This window comes from Stenella coeruleoalba, assembly GCF_951394435.1.
Source record: "Stenella coeruleoalba genome assembly, chromosome: 11".
Lineage (NCBI taxonomy): Eukaryota > Metazoa > Chordata > Mammalia > Artiodactyla > Delphinidae > Stenella > Stenella coeruleoalba.
Window position 1 is genome coordinate 25,647,490 of NC_137157.1, and position 14,446 is coordinate 25,661,935.

Genomic DNA, 14,446 nt, shown 5'->3' on the forward strand with positions numbered 1-14,446 from the left:
CCATGGCCCTCTAGTTACTTACTTCAAAGGGTTGTTATAAGGATTGATTGATGAGCTATGTGCTTAGAATAGTGCCTTGGTCATAGTAAGTTCTAAATAAGTATTAGCTGCTATTATTGTAGTATCCATATCCTTATCATCATGATTGTCATTATGTCTGGTCATTGTCTGTATCTTCTACTGGAGCTTCAGGATTACAGGACTGTGTGTCTAGTTTACCACTGTAATAGTTAAAAAAAGAAAAAGAAAGCTATGATTTGAGTGAAGGCACACACTGTGCTCAGGACTTTATATTCATTGGGTCTTTAAGTCTTCACCATAGCTATGCATATATCACAATATTATTTACATAGATGAAATAACAGGCTTATAGTGATTGAGTGGTCTGGCATCATGAAAAGCGAGTATAGTCTCAGTACCAAGCATAGTATCCAACACATACTACTACTAGGTCCTCTGTGGTATTTGCCGAGATGGATTGGATATGCAGTGACTTAATATACATATATAATGTGCATTAAGAACTATGTCAAGGACTTCCCTGGTGGTCCAGTGGTTAAGACTTTGCACTTCCAATGCAGGGGGCACAGGTTTGATCCCTGGTTGGGGGACTAAGATCCTGCAGGCTGCACGGCATGGCCTAAATAAATAAATGGATAGCTAGATAGATGGTACAAGACATGGCCAAAATAAATAAATAAATAGATAGATAAGTATCTAGATAAATAAATAAAGAATTGAAGAATTGTGTCCAAATGCACAAGAATATTCAAATGCCACTACCACTCTAAATTCAATCAGTTGTAATTTTATGCAAATAGATTTTGACGTACTTGGTTCCTATTAGTGTTCTTAAGCAATGGCACCCCTGCTTTAATCCTTAATCACTTTCTCTTAAGCCAAGAGCTATACTGAATGAGGTAGGTGAATTCTGGAAGCCTTCATACCTTCCAAGCTTGCCTAGTGAACTGCTGATGAGGAGGGCCTGCCTTTCAGCCCCAGGACTGGCTACCCTAGGTATTTCTACTTAATTTGAATTTCTAACTGTGAATCAGGCACTAGATTTCTCTCTGGAATGACATAGGCAAACCACATAATTTGAGGATATCCTGTCCATCTGTACTTTCTTTCCTCTGCATTTGGCAGAGATTTAGACTATACAGGGCAAAAGGAAGTGCCCATGCATGTGTTGTGTTTTTGCTAGATAAATTCAATGCTGTATCATAAATGAGCTATTGAATGGCTTAGGCTATTTCTACAGCTATCGAATTAAGTACTGTTTTTAGTGGCAAAAGACTATGGTTTCAAATGAGAGAAGGATAGAGCAAGGTTCTGAAATTTTCATGTAAAAATATTTTTTTTCCCACAGTGACTGATCTAAGTAAAAGAGTTACACATGTGTTTAATGTAGGTTTCATACTGAGTTTGATTTTAATTGATTAATGGTACAATAGCAATGGCAAGTTTTAAAAATTCTCTTTAAGAGAACAGATTTCATTTGTTTTATAACCAACATGATATGAGCTTGGGATTAGTTTTGAGCTTTGTCTTCTTTAATCTCAAAGCCCTCCCCACCCTTAACTTGGAAAATCTCCATTATTTAAATGATGTACCATACTTTATATATAGCAGACCCTTAGTGGATTTATTTGTTCAAGGTTACAAAGTCAGGACTGAAGTTAAAGAAAGAACATAGACTTTGTAAAGCAATAACTGACGATTCATTCTATGACTTTTCTTCCATTGATTCAAATTCTTCCCTTCCTCCCCTAACCTGAAGTCCACCATTACCTCCAAAGCCATCTCTGATTACTCCAGTTCTCCTTAACCCTTTGTATTGGTGCAGTGTGACTTAGTAAATATTTATTTGATGCCTTGTGAATTTGCTAATATTTATATGACTTGAATGTTGATTCCTTAATTTTTTTTTGCAGTATGCGGGCCTCTCACTGTTGTGGCCTCTCCCGTTGCGGAGCACAGGCCCCGGACACGCAGGCTCAGCGGCCATGGCTCACGGGCCCAGCCGCTCCGCGACATGTGGGATCTTCCCGGACTGGGGCACGAACCTGTGTCCCCTGCATTGGCAGGCGGACTCTCAACCACTGTGCCACCAGGGAAGCCCTGATTCCTTAATATGATTATAAACTCTTTGAGGTCAAGGAGTGAGTCTTTTAATTAATAATTTAGTGCACCCCAGTATATCTGGGTCCCTTTGGGATAGCTTGGAAGCTGTTTAGGAAATAATTTTGGTTGGTTTTAAGCTACATTTAAAACATCCCTTTAACCAGAATATCTGTAGCTTAATTAAAGGACAACATTGAGAGAGAGAATTTCAGAGAGTCTCTCCTCCAGAGAGGTGAAGTGTCTTGCCCCAGCAACACAAATAGTGTCTATTAGTTGAAGCACCTGTGGTCATATAATCCTAAGGACATATGGGGGTTGGTACCAAAAGTTTGTTTTATATATTTTTTGTTTTTGTGTGTGTGTGTGTGGTACGCGGGCCTCTCACTGCTGTGCCCTCTCCCGTTGCGGAGCACAGGCTCCAGACACACAGGCCCAGCGGCCACGGCTCACGGGCCCAGCCGCTCCGCGTGGCATGTGGGATCCTCCCGGACTGGGGCACGAACCCGTGTCCCCTGCATCGGCAGGCGGACTCTCAACCACTGCGCCACCAGGGAAGCCCTTTTATACGTATTTTTATTTAAAACTCGTATTTTCCAATACTCCTTTTTGTTGTGTTCTGATTTCTCTATACTCCGCAAGATATTTCTACTTCTGTTATCAAAGTGCCCTTATCTACGCACTTAGATTTTTAGAAGTTGGATTTTAAGTCTTAGGTTTGCATCTGTTCAAACATGTGAATTAACTCTGGATCCTCATCTTTGGATAAACAAGCTCAATGATTTAATCCTCCACACAACCTTGTGAGGGAAGTCTTGATACTTTTATTTCCATTTTAGAATTTGGAATAATTCCAGGGGCACAGAGTATACAGGAACAGAGAGAAAGAGTGAGATTATTTCAGGCAACTCCTGACAACTTCGATTTATTGAGTTTCAGGCAGAGAAAGGGATTTCTACCTGGCTTGATGTAAGTAGGTTTGTGCCCACCTTGGCTTCTTGGGAAGGGAAGATTGAGAAATGCAGGGATGAAGTACAGATAAGGTAAGATAGTTTCTTTTGGAGTCCTTTAGAGAAAGGTAAGTGGAAATCCCCAGATATAGCAGTCCTGCCCCTACTGTTCAAACAAGCATCCTATTGTCTGCAGTGTTTTCTTCAGGACCTAATATGAGTTTCTAGTGGGTATTTTACTTAGGCTATTTCTTTCTTCGTTGTAGTAATAAATTTCCAACTGAATTCTTGGTAATATTTTTTTAAGCTCAGCTCAAAATAGGATCAAAGAAAATGTGTATGTTGCATAATGAAATGCTTAAGATTAGAATTGTTTTTTTTTAAGTAGTAAAGAAAGTGATTTACTTAATTTAAGCAGGAAAAACTTGTAAATTTTACCTTTATTTTGGCCACCTAAGAGCAGTGGATCTGGCCAGATCTTTCCATCTGTGTGGGGCCCACATCCTATGTGAAGTTAGGACAAAGGGGGATCTTGAGGCAGTACTGAGGGAGCAATTTTTAAAAAGTGAACAGATGCTGCTAAAGGAGCAACATTAATTTTTTACCACTGCTTATTTCCTTCCTCCTCATCAGTTCAGGGTAGAGTCTATCTTTTTTTATCCTAACTCAGTGTCTGCATAGATTCTGGCACATAACAGGGCCTCAGTAAACTGAAAGGCTTAGGGAAGTAAACGTTGTTCCTTTTTATGAGGTTGAGAATCCCTATGCAGTGATGCCTGTGAACATTTGATGGATGGATGGATTGAAAAATTGCTTTTAAGAGTAAAAACACTCTTCCAGTTACCCAGAAACAAAACTGTGGAAAGGACTAAAATGCTTCTCTTTCCTTGTCTTTCCTCCATCATAAGATCTGCTGACTAGTTTTCCTCTGCTTCTGCTTCCTGCCCTTTCCATTTCCCTTGTTATGCTCCAGGCCAGGCCTTTCTAAACTCACGCCAAGTTGTGGCAGTATCTTCCTATTGGTCATGCTCCCTTTATCACGCCTGCTTCCAAGAAGACCATAGAAAAAACACACTCCTCCCATGTCTCCACTTTGCTCTCACACTACCACGCTCAACACTTCTGACACCAGATATATAGGTTTTTTCCCACACCAAGCGACTCTCTTCAACACCAGCTACGTGTCCTATAATTCAATTCAATTCTGACACTGTCTACCTGGAGATAGTGGGCTCAGTTCCAGAAGCCTGACCCTTCCAAACTTCAGATGCCATTCGCAAGTCCCAGGCTGTAACCTATATTTCTGACCGACCGACTGTAAATCTCGGTTCCCATGGCTTTCTCCTTGGGTTTGAAAGTTTGCTAGAATGGCTCACAGAACTCAGGGGAACACCTGTTTATGTTTACTAGTTTATTATAAAAGGGTATGCTAAAAGATAAAAATGAACTTCATATGGAAGAGATACATAGGGCAAGGTATGGAGGGTGGAACTCCCATGCCCTCTCTGGGCACACCAGCTCCCTAGAACCTCACCAAACCCTGTATTCTGGAGGTTTTATAGAGGATTCATCACGTAATGACCCATCATTAACTCCACTTCTAGCACCTCTCCCCTTCCTGGAGGATGGAGAGTAGGGCTGAAAGTTTTAAGCTTTTAATCATGGCTTGGTCTTTGTGGTGACCAGTCCCCATCTAGGAGCCGACCAAGAGTCACATCATTATAACAAAGGACACTACTGTCACTTAGGAAATTCCAAGGCGGCTTTGTGTCAGAACTAGGGTCAAAGACCAGATATTAGAACAAAAGATGCACCTACTGCCCTTTTTTTTAAATGAATTTTTGCTATGATATATTTTAATAAATTTATTTATTTATTTATTTTTGGCTGCATTGAGTCTTTGTTGCAGTCAGTGCATGGGCTTCTCATTGCGGTGGGTTCTCTTGTTGCAGAGCACGGGCTCTAGGCATGTGGGCTTCAGTAGTTGTGGCTCGCGGGCTCTAGAGTGCAGGCTCAGTAGCTGTGGCACACAGGCTTAGTTGCTCCGCAGCACGTGGGATCTTCCTGGACCAGGGCTTGAACCCGTGTCCCCTGCATTGGCAGGCAGATTCTTAACCTCTGCGCCACCAGGGGAGTCCCACTCCTAGTGCTCTTATCTCTCAGAAAATTACAAAGATTTGGGGAGCTCTGTGCAAGGAACCAGGGCCAGAGACCCTACAGTTGGCCCTTGATATCAGCAGATTCGGAACCTATGGATAGGGAGGGCTGACTGTACTACACCACTTTATATAAGGGAATTGAGCATCCACAGATCCTGGTATCTGAGAGGAGTGCTGGAACTAATCCCCGCAGATACCAAGGGATAACTCTGTATATGTTTTCTATCATTTCACAGATATACTTTTTTTTTTTTTTTGTGGTACGCGGGCCTCTCACTGTTGTGGCCTCTCCCGTTGCGGAGCACAGGCTCCGTACGCGCAGGCTCAGCGGCCATGGTTTACGGGCCTAGCCGCTCTGCGGCATGTGGGATCTTCCCGGACTGGGGCACAAACCCGTGTCCCCTGCTTCGGCAGGCGGACTCTCAACCACTGCGCCACCAGGGAAGGCCACAGATATACTTTTATTCTGCTTATTAGGAAAGTTGAAAACCTGCTTATCCTACCATAATGATGGATACATGTCATTACACATTTATCCAAACCCACAGAATGTACACCACCAAGAATGAACTCTAATGTAAACTGTGGATTGTGGGTGATCATGATGTGTCAGTGTAGGTTCATCCATTGTAACAAATGGACCACCCTGATGGGGTATGTTGATGACGGGGGAGGCTGTGCATTTGTGGGGGCAGGAGATGTATGGGAAGTCTTCATACCTTCCCCTCAATTTTGCTATAAATGTAAAACTGCTCTGAAAAGTTAAATCTTACTTTAGAAAAAAAAATGATTTATCCACAGTATAAAGACCACAATTATAAACCTGTTGAATATAACCAAAGAATTGCCCAAACCTTATTTTCCTTTGTTCTAGCTGCATTCATTTTCTTACCCTCTCCTGAAACCTGACTTTCAAGGCCAGATTCTCACCTCCATTAATCAATCACCTACTCATTCAACCAGTATTGATACAGGCTGGCGCTGAGCTGGGCACCTGTATACACTGGCAGACAACACAGTGGTGGTCCCTGCCTTTATGGAGCTTACAGTCCTACTCTTCGGGGCCACACCCAACCCCTCAGGGTCCCTCCCAGCTCTTCCTCTTCTCAGTTCCTAAAATTTATATTGATCTGGTCACCTTTTTTTTTTTTTTTTTTTTTTAAGTTTAACCCATTTCTTTTCCTCCAGGTCTTTTTTTTTTTTTTTTTAATATTTATTAACTTATTTTATTTTTGGCTGCATTGGGGCTTTGTTGCTGCACGCAGGCTTTCTCTAGTTGCGGTGAGCGGGGGCTGCTCTTCATTGCGGTGCACGGGCTTCTCCTTGTGGTGGCTTCTCTTGTTGCAGAGCACGGGTTCTGGGCACACGGACTTCAGTAGTTGTGGCACGCGGGCTCAGTAGTTGTGGCTCACGGGCTCTAGAGCTCAGGCTCAGTAGTCGTGGCGCACAGGCTTAGTTGCTCCACGACATGTGGGATCTTCCTGGAGCAGGGCTCGAACCCGAGTCTCCTGCATTATCAGGCGGATTTTCAACAACTGCACCACCAGGGAAGTCCCTGGTATTTTTTTAAATTAATTAATTCATTTATTTATTTATTTGGTTGCGCTAGGGCTTAGTTGCAGCACACAGGCTCCTTAGTTGCAGCTCGTGGGCTCCTTAGTTGTGGCAGGTGGGCTCCTTAGTTGCGGCATGCAACCTCTTAGTTGCAGCATGCATGTGGGATATAATTCCCTGGCCAGGGATCGAGCCCAGGCCCTCTGCATTGGGAACATGTAGTCTTATCCACTGTGCCACCAGGGAAGTTCCTGGTCACTTGTTTGAGTGAGAATATTCTGAGGATTTATTTTTGTAGGGGTCACTTTTTTTTTTTTTTTGAAGGGATCTTTTGTGCCTATAAAAAATATGTTACATATTATAAAAAAACAAAGTTCATCTTCTACCATCCAGGGGTGACTATCATATATCCTTTTAGGGTTGGTGTTTTTTTGTTAGGTGGGGTTTTTTTTGTTTTTGTTTTTTATTGTCTTTTTTGTGTGTTATATGTATTATAAGTTTTTCAGTGAAAAGCCTTTTATTTGTGGAAAGCTACTACATTGGTGTTGAAACAAGGTCAATCAGTGGGGATCATAGTGGAGAAAATATAATGAAAAATATAATTTAAAAATTCCTCTGAAGTATTTTTTCCATTTCTGTATTTGCAGAGGGGAAGAAAGGCTTTTGAACTTTGATTAAATTTGGATCAGGTAGTTTCTTTGATCTTCTTCAAAATATTTATAAGTGACTTTAACAACATATTATATTACTTTTCCTATAATCTTTGCCTTTAATCTGGGATGGCATTAACTCCCTCTAGGTTTTAGAAATCCAGGATTTCCCATGTTGGTAGAAAATGGGATATTAAAAACATCTGTTCTGTTCTGAAGCTATAAATTTGAGTTAGGAACAGGCTAATAAGCAGATTTGACAAAAGATCAGAATCAAATTAATGCATGACTTTTAAAAATCCCTTCCTGAAAATTGAAACTTTTGCTTCTGAAAATTCAAACTTCTGGTTAGCAAGTGTTTGTTTGAAAACCATAGGCTAAAATCATTCTAACACTTTCTCTAGAGCAGAACTTGATGAAAGGTGAGACTGTCCTGGACACCAGCCAAAGAATTTATTTTCTGAGGAACCCAAAGTCCCTGATATAAAGCAGCTCCATCCATGTAAAATGGGAGGGTGATAATTAGCTCAGCTCTTGTTCTGTTGCAATTCATTTTTAATCATAGTTGTGAATAAGGTATTTTGAGAGATGATATGTAATAAATTATGTCCATGAAGTATTTTAATACTACAGAAAGACTTCAGGATATAAGAGGTAAGCACATTTTATCTGCCTGTTCTATTAAATTATAGCTTTTAAATGTAATCTCACTTTCTGTATAAAACAAGTGTTCTTAACCTTTTTAAGGTTAAGCCAGAATCCCTCTGGGAATGTGGTGAATCCTATGGCTCTTGTCTCGGAGTAATTTTTGAAGTTACAAAATAGAATTCGTAAGATTAAGAGGAAACCAATTGGCCTGAAATAAAGTTATTAAAATAATTTTGAAGAGTGACAGAGTAATACATGTGCTTCTTTAGGTAATACATTAAACAGGAAGAGGTGGTGTGGATCTAGGAACTGTCATGATTTTGAAGTACTGGTGAGAGTAAACAATATTTTGAGATGCCTGCAACAACCGTAATGTCATATTAAAAACATGCGATTTCTATGGTGATAAGGCCCTGGTGTCATTGACAATACTGTGATGTGTTGACTACATTCATAATGGAAGGAAATTCCGTATTTCACTTAGAGATTAATAGAAAGATTTTTTGGTTTTGCCTGTCCAAGTTTGTAGACCCTCTGAATTCTACCCATAGACATTACTGCAAAGCCATTCTTTTTCCAATTCTCAGTATAGATTTGACTCGGATTCCCTGCAAGTAACCGAATGCCTCTGTTGCTGGAACGGGCCTTGCCAAAGATCTAGCAAGCTGACTCTGTTGCCAAAGAGTTTCCCTCTTAGTATGTGTCAGAATCATGGGCTCACATCAGGAACTGTTCCAGGGAATTCCCTCGTTGTCCATTGTTTAGGACTCTGCCCTTCCAAAGAAGGTGTACAGGTTTGATCCCTGGTAAGGGAACTAAGATCCCACAAGCTGCACGGCCATTTAAAAAAAAAAAAAAAGGAACTGTTCCAGTTGGAGAAAACACTGAAATTCAGTCAAACTTCAATTCACTTTGGTGTTTATATTTGCTTTATTCTTCACTTAGCAGTTCTTTGGGTAGTAAAATATACTTATCTCCCCAAACCTCAATAATTAGGGTAGTGGGGACCAAATTTGGATAAGAGGTTCCTTAAGTTAGACTTGCCTGCATCAAGGCCATTTCTGTACGTGTGAGATTCTCACTTGATAAACTGGCAGGCTTAAATGTATCCACAAAGAAAAGCAGTCTCAGTGAAGTCAAGATAATGAATGTTTACATTTGTTGACTTTCCTGTGGGTCTGACTCCCCTAAGGGCATTCTGTATATGCCAAGCCAACATGTCCCGCTAAAAAGGGACCAAAGGGAGATTCTGTCCATTGTAAGATCTGATCCAAAATTTTGTCCTAGGACGAGCCTGGCATCAGGTTTGGTTTGTGAGTCCTTTGGGCATGCCACCTCTGGACCAGACTTATCAAAGTAAGACAGGCCAGGGCTGCCTCGTGTGGCTATGCCCTGACAAGGGCTCCCGGCTGAGTTCTAAGTCCAGCCAGTGCTCCGCTTGCCATATTGTGTGCCCTCTCAGTCCAGCCAGTGCTCCGCTTGCCATATTGTGTGCGAGGGGCTGCATCAGCCCAGGAGAAGTGGCCTTTTTAATTTACAGAAAGGCATTGCCAGCTTTCCAAGAACATGAATCTGTGAACCTGAGAGCCCGGAAAGGTCACTTTTCTAACTTAGGCATCTCTGGGCCACATTTTCAGAGGCCAGAACTGACCTAATATTTGAGAAGCAGAATTAGAGCAGAGACTGGAGCACTTTTTAATTAGACCCGCAGAATATCATCTCAACTGCTTAGTAAAATATGGAGCAAGAAGTGGTAACCCTAAATGAGTGTCATTTAGTCCATCATAAATTAAGGAAACATTTGTTGAATATGCACCAGACCTTGTTCTAGGTGCTGGGGGATATAAGGATAATTAATTCAGGCTCCTGGTCCTCCTGAAGCCCATGGTTTAGCATTTGTGCTTAAAGGGATACTTGACACTATAGAACCATTAACTTAGCTTTTAACTAGTTTGCTGGCACTCCATATTCTCATTAAGGTTAACTTAGTTTGCAATTTTATCCATACATATCAAAATGATTTTGTGTATAGTAATAAATAGAGTACATCATTAAAGAATATTCTGAGAGGGAAACATCAGTCAATACGTATTTTAAAACATCAGCAGTTAAAGACATGTAATACCATTGCAAAAACAGACCTATTGATTAAAAATAATAATTATTATTCTGCCATTGGAATAGGGAGGTAACTTGAAATAGACTGTTGTTTATAAGAATCTAGTGTTGACAAAGTAGGAAGTGCAAGACAATAGAAAGGATTATTTGGTGAATAACCTGTTAAAATTTGAAAAACTAATTAAAATTCATACATTATTGGTTACACTAAAAATAAAATCAAAACTAGATATAGGGCTTCCCTGGTGGCGCGGTGGTTGAGAGTCCGCCTGCCAAAGCAGGGGACACGGGTTCGTGCCCCGGTCCGGGAAGATCCCACATGCTGCGGAGTGGCTGGGCCCATGAGCCATGGCCACTGGGCCTGCGCGTCCAGAGCCTGTGCTCTGCAATGAGAGGGGACACGACAGTGAGAGGCCCGCGTACCGCAAAAAAAGAAAAAAAAACAACTAAATATAAATAGGCAGAGCACAGAGGATTTTTAGGGTAGTAAAAATACTCTGTATGATACCATAATGATGGATACATTTCATTGTATATATTTGTCCAAACTCATAGAATGTACACCAAAGTGAGCCGTAATGTAAACTGTGGGCTCTAGATGCTAATGATGTGTTGATGTAGGTTCATCAGTTGTAATAAATGCCCAACTCTGGTGGGTAATGTTGATACTGAGGGAGGCTGTGCATGTGTGTAAGCAGAAGGTATATGGAAAATCTTTGTACCTTTCCCTCAACTGCTCTAAACATAAAACTGCATAAAGTCTTAACTTAAAAATAAAAATTTACATATGAAGCATTAAACTATAGGAAAACCAGGGAAAAAATAAAATTGGTTATTTATTAAAACTCTCAGGGTAGGGAGAGGAGGAGAGATGATTTTCTAAGACCCCCAAATTAAAGAAATTATAAAGGAAAATATTGACACCTTTCAATGCTTCTATATAATAAAAACATTATAAAGGTTTAAAATATAGTTGAAATAAAAAGAAACAGTACACCAGAAAACATATTTGTAGCAAATATGAAAAATACTATTTCACTAAGAATATTAAAACTTTTATAGATATCTGGACTAAAAATATGAACAAACAGTTCACTCAGAAAAAGTATACATAAGTACACTGTGGCTGTTTAAGATCCTCTGAATCATAAATATCAATTAAAATAAGTTATCAGTCCCCCCTACTACATTAGCAATAAAAAACTACAATACACAAAACTGGCAATCATTTAATGAAGCTGGTATTTTCATATATAAATAATGATATTTTAAATTGGTATATCCTTTTAGGAAAGGTTTCTCATGATATATATAAAGTACTTAAAAAAAACAAAAACATTTTCGTTCCCATTGATATTCTGCCCCCTCCACGTACACACCCAAAATATGAAGTATAGAAAAAGACAAATATATCAAGACATTGACCACTGTTACTTGTAATTAAAATAATCACACAATTTATTATTCAAACCCAGTACCTTTAAAGAGTGCAAGGGGCAGTATTTATAGTAATACCTGGACAACAGGTATATGGCAGAATCATATGGGCAAATTAGGATGTATGGCCATCCAATTTATAACAGCCAAAACAAGATAACTAAAAAATGACTTAAGTCTAATAATAGAGTACCTAAGTCCCATATCATATATCCCTGGAGTGGCATGTTTGCTACTCCTATGTATTAAAAAAAAATGTGCGGGTTAGAATACTTTAAATGTGCTATAAAATTCTATATATTATTAAAATTAAGTAAAGTCAAACATTTATAAAAATAGAAGGAAAGGGCTTCCCTGGTGGCGCAGTGGTTGAGAGTCCGCCTGCCGATGCAGGGGACACGGGTTCATGCCCCGGTCTGGGAAGATCCCACATGCCGCAGAGCGGCTGGGCCCGTAAGCCATGGCCGCTGAGCCTGCGCGTCCGGAGCCTGTGCTCCGCAACGGGAGAGGCCACAACAGTGAGAGGCCCGCGTACCGCAAAAAAAAAAAAAAAAAAAAAAAAAATAGAAGGAAATACTTCAAAATAAATAGTTGTTTTAGAGAGATGTTCATGGTATGCTTCATGATACTTTAGAATGAGAGTCATTAGTTTTTCAGTCTGGGTCAAGCCTGCTTATTTTATGTATGGGGATACTGACACCCAGAAATGCCACAGGACATGGTCAGTCACATACATACCTCTGCTAGACATGGCTGGACAAAGAAAGTAAGAATCTGTCTTCTCACTCCCAACAAGGGCTCTTGAGCTCTTCGTCAAGCCACCTTCAAGATGGCAGCAGTGTGTCTTACAACCTGATAGTTGATCTTTATTTTGGTATTTAAAATAACCTCTACTCTGTTTCACAAGTCAGGATAATTTTAGGTGGCTTCTTTTAACATTTGAAATTTTGGCAAACAGGCTTTCATTGACTAGACTTATTATTCTCTGGATCTCATAATTCTGTATTTTGTTGCTGAGTTCATTACATATTTAGGGAGGAAAGAAGAAATCTAGATAATACAAAGCAAGACATGTCGTTAAATTCAAAACACTTGACCTTGGAACGTTACCCGGTCCTATATGCTAATTTCCTCTGTGCTCTGCCATCAACCGTTTCTGAGCACACAGTCCAGGAATCTTACTGGGTGCTGTTGAATTTTAAAGTCCCTGATTCCCACAGATGACTCATTTTTAGGAAATGAATACTGTACCTGTGAATCATTTTCTGCTGTAAGTTGATTATTCGTTGATTGGGCAATCGCGGGATTGTTAAGACTTACTAGGAGCCCATGTATTGAAAACTTAGACCTCTAACAAGATATGGTATTTGTTGGGTCCTCATTCTTTCACTCTGGGTCTCATATATGAGGACAAAGTTAACTTGCATAGCTGTTGAGTCTGCACATGCTATGTTTTGGTTAGTTTTGTGCTGCTAATGTTGGATGATGGTGATGATGGGGACTGATTAACTTTTAATCAACGATGCCACCTGGTGGCCAGAAAGTACATTTTGTGGTGTCCAGGCATGCTGTACCAACCTTTTTTTCTTTGATATAAATAACCTCAGTAGCATTTGAGGCATTTTTATTACTGAAGTTTTGAAGAATCCTTGTTTGGTGTGGTGGAAACAGGAAAGTCATAGAATACTACAAGTCCAACATGGCAAATTGAGATGACTCCTCTGCTCTCCTTGATTTTTTAATGAAGCTCCAGCAGGATGCTAGGACCTAAATGATATGTAGTAAACAATTCCAAATGACCAATGCAGGAGTGTCTGTCTGGTTTCCCTTCCTGCGTTTCACCTGGGTTATGACAGTCACTGGGGCAGCTGGTGATTTCATTGCTCATTCCATCTGACTCAGAGGGTGATTATTCTCGTTCTTATTCTGTAGTTAAGGCACTAGTGATTCTTAACTGAGGGGATCATGGTCTTGTCTTCCTAGAAAAGGTAAAAGGTAAAAGTTCTCAAAAGGAGTATGTACTGCAGTGAGATGCCCTGAAAATATGGATGAATACATGAGAAAGTTGAATTTCTAAAATTCAGTTTTGGAAAGGTGAATTTTGCAAGTTGAGTTTTAAGATTTTTTTTTTAATTGGCAAGGAAAGTAAACCTTAACCCCATTTTCTCCTTGATTAATAACATGATTTTGCAACATTTTCATCCTGGGTTTTCTGCACAGCCAGTTTGTGTATTTCCACTTTGCTCCTAAAAGTTTAGGTTGGCGAGCAGCAGCTGAGCTTGAGTACAAGGAAAGAAAATGCGACTCAGAAGCTTATTGGGCTCAGCACAGTGATTCTGAGGTCAGGATTTCCTAATATGGACATCTTCCAGTGACCTCTTTTGGTTTAGAGAAATGTCTCAGCTTGCATGGATATGCTTCTGTATTAAAGGACAAGAACTGAAGACAAAATGGGAACTTGCTATGAATCTGATACTTAGGTAAATCTGCTTTCATTTCCACACTCTTCAGCGACCTGCAGCTTTAAGGAACATCCCTTTTGATTAGTGAAGTAGCCCAAGAAGAGTAAGGTTTTCTCCCTAACCCTGTCGCTGTCATGCAAAAGTTAAATATTTGGATTCACTAAACATGGCTTATATATGGAATGCATTCTGAGTGGGGTCAGAGTGAGATTAAGTTCATTTTTCATCTCCAGATGAGTCTAAGTGTTGTGTATAATCAATGTATTTTGTTGATTTTTGTGGGTTTCTTATTTATTTGGTTGGAAGAATTGCTCTCCAACTTTTATGTTCAGATTACTTTCAGATCT

General features: G+C 40.0%; 1 protein-coding gene across 2 annotated transcripts in view; it reads left to right on the plus strand.

Annotated features, from left to right (window-relative positions):
- Nucleotides 1–14,446, plus strand: part of FGD6 (FYVE, RhoGEF and PH domain containing 6) — a 111,790-nt gene that overhangs the window by 68,309 nt on the left and 29,035 nt on the right. The window lies entirely within an intron of this gene.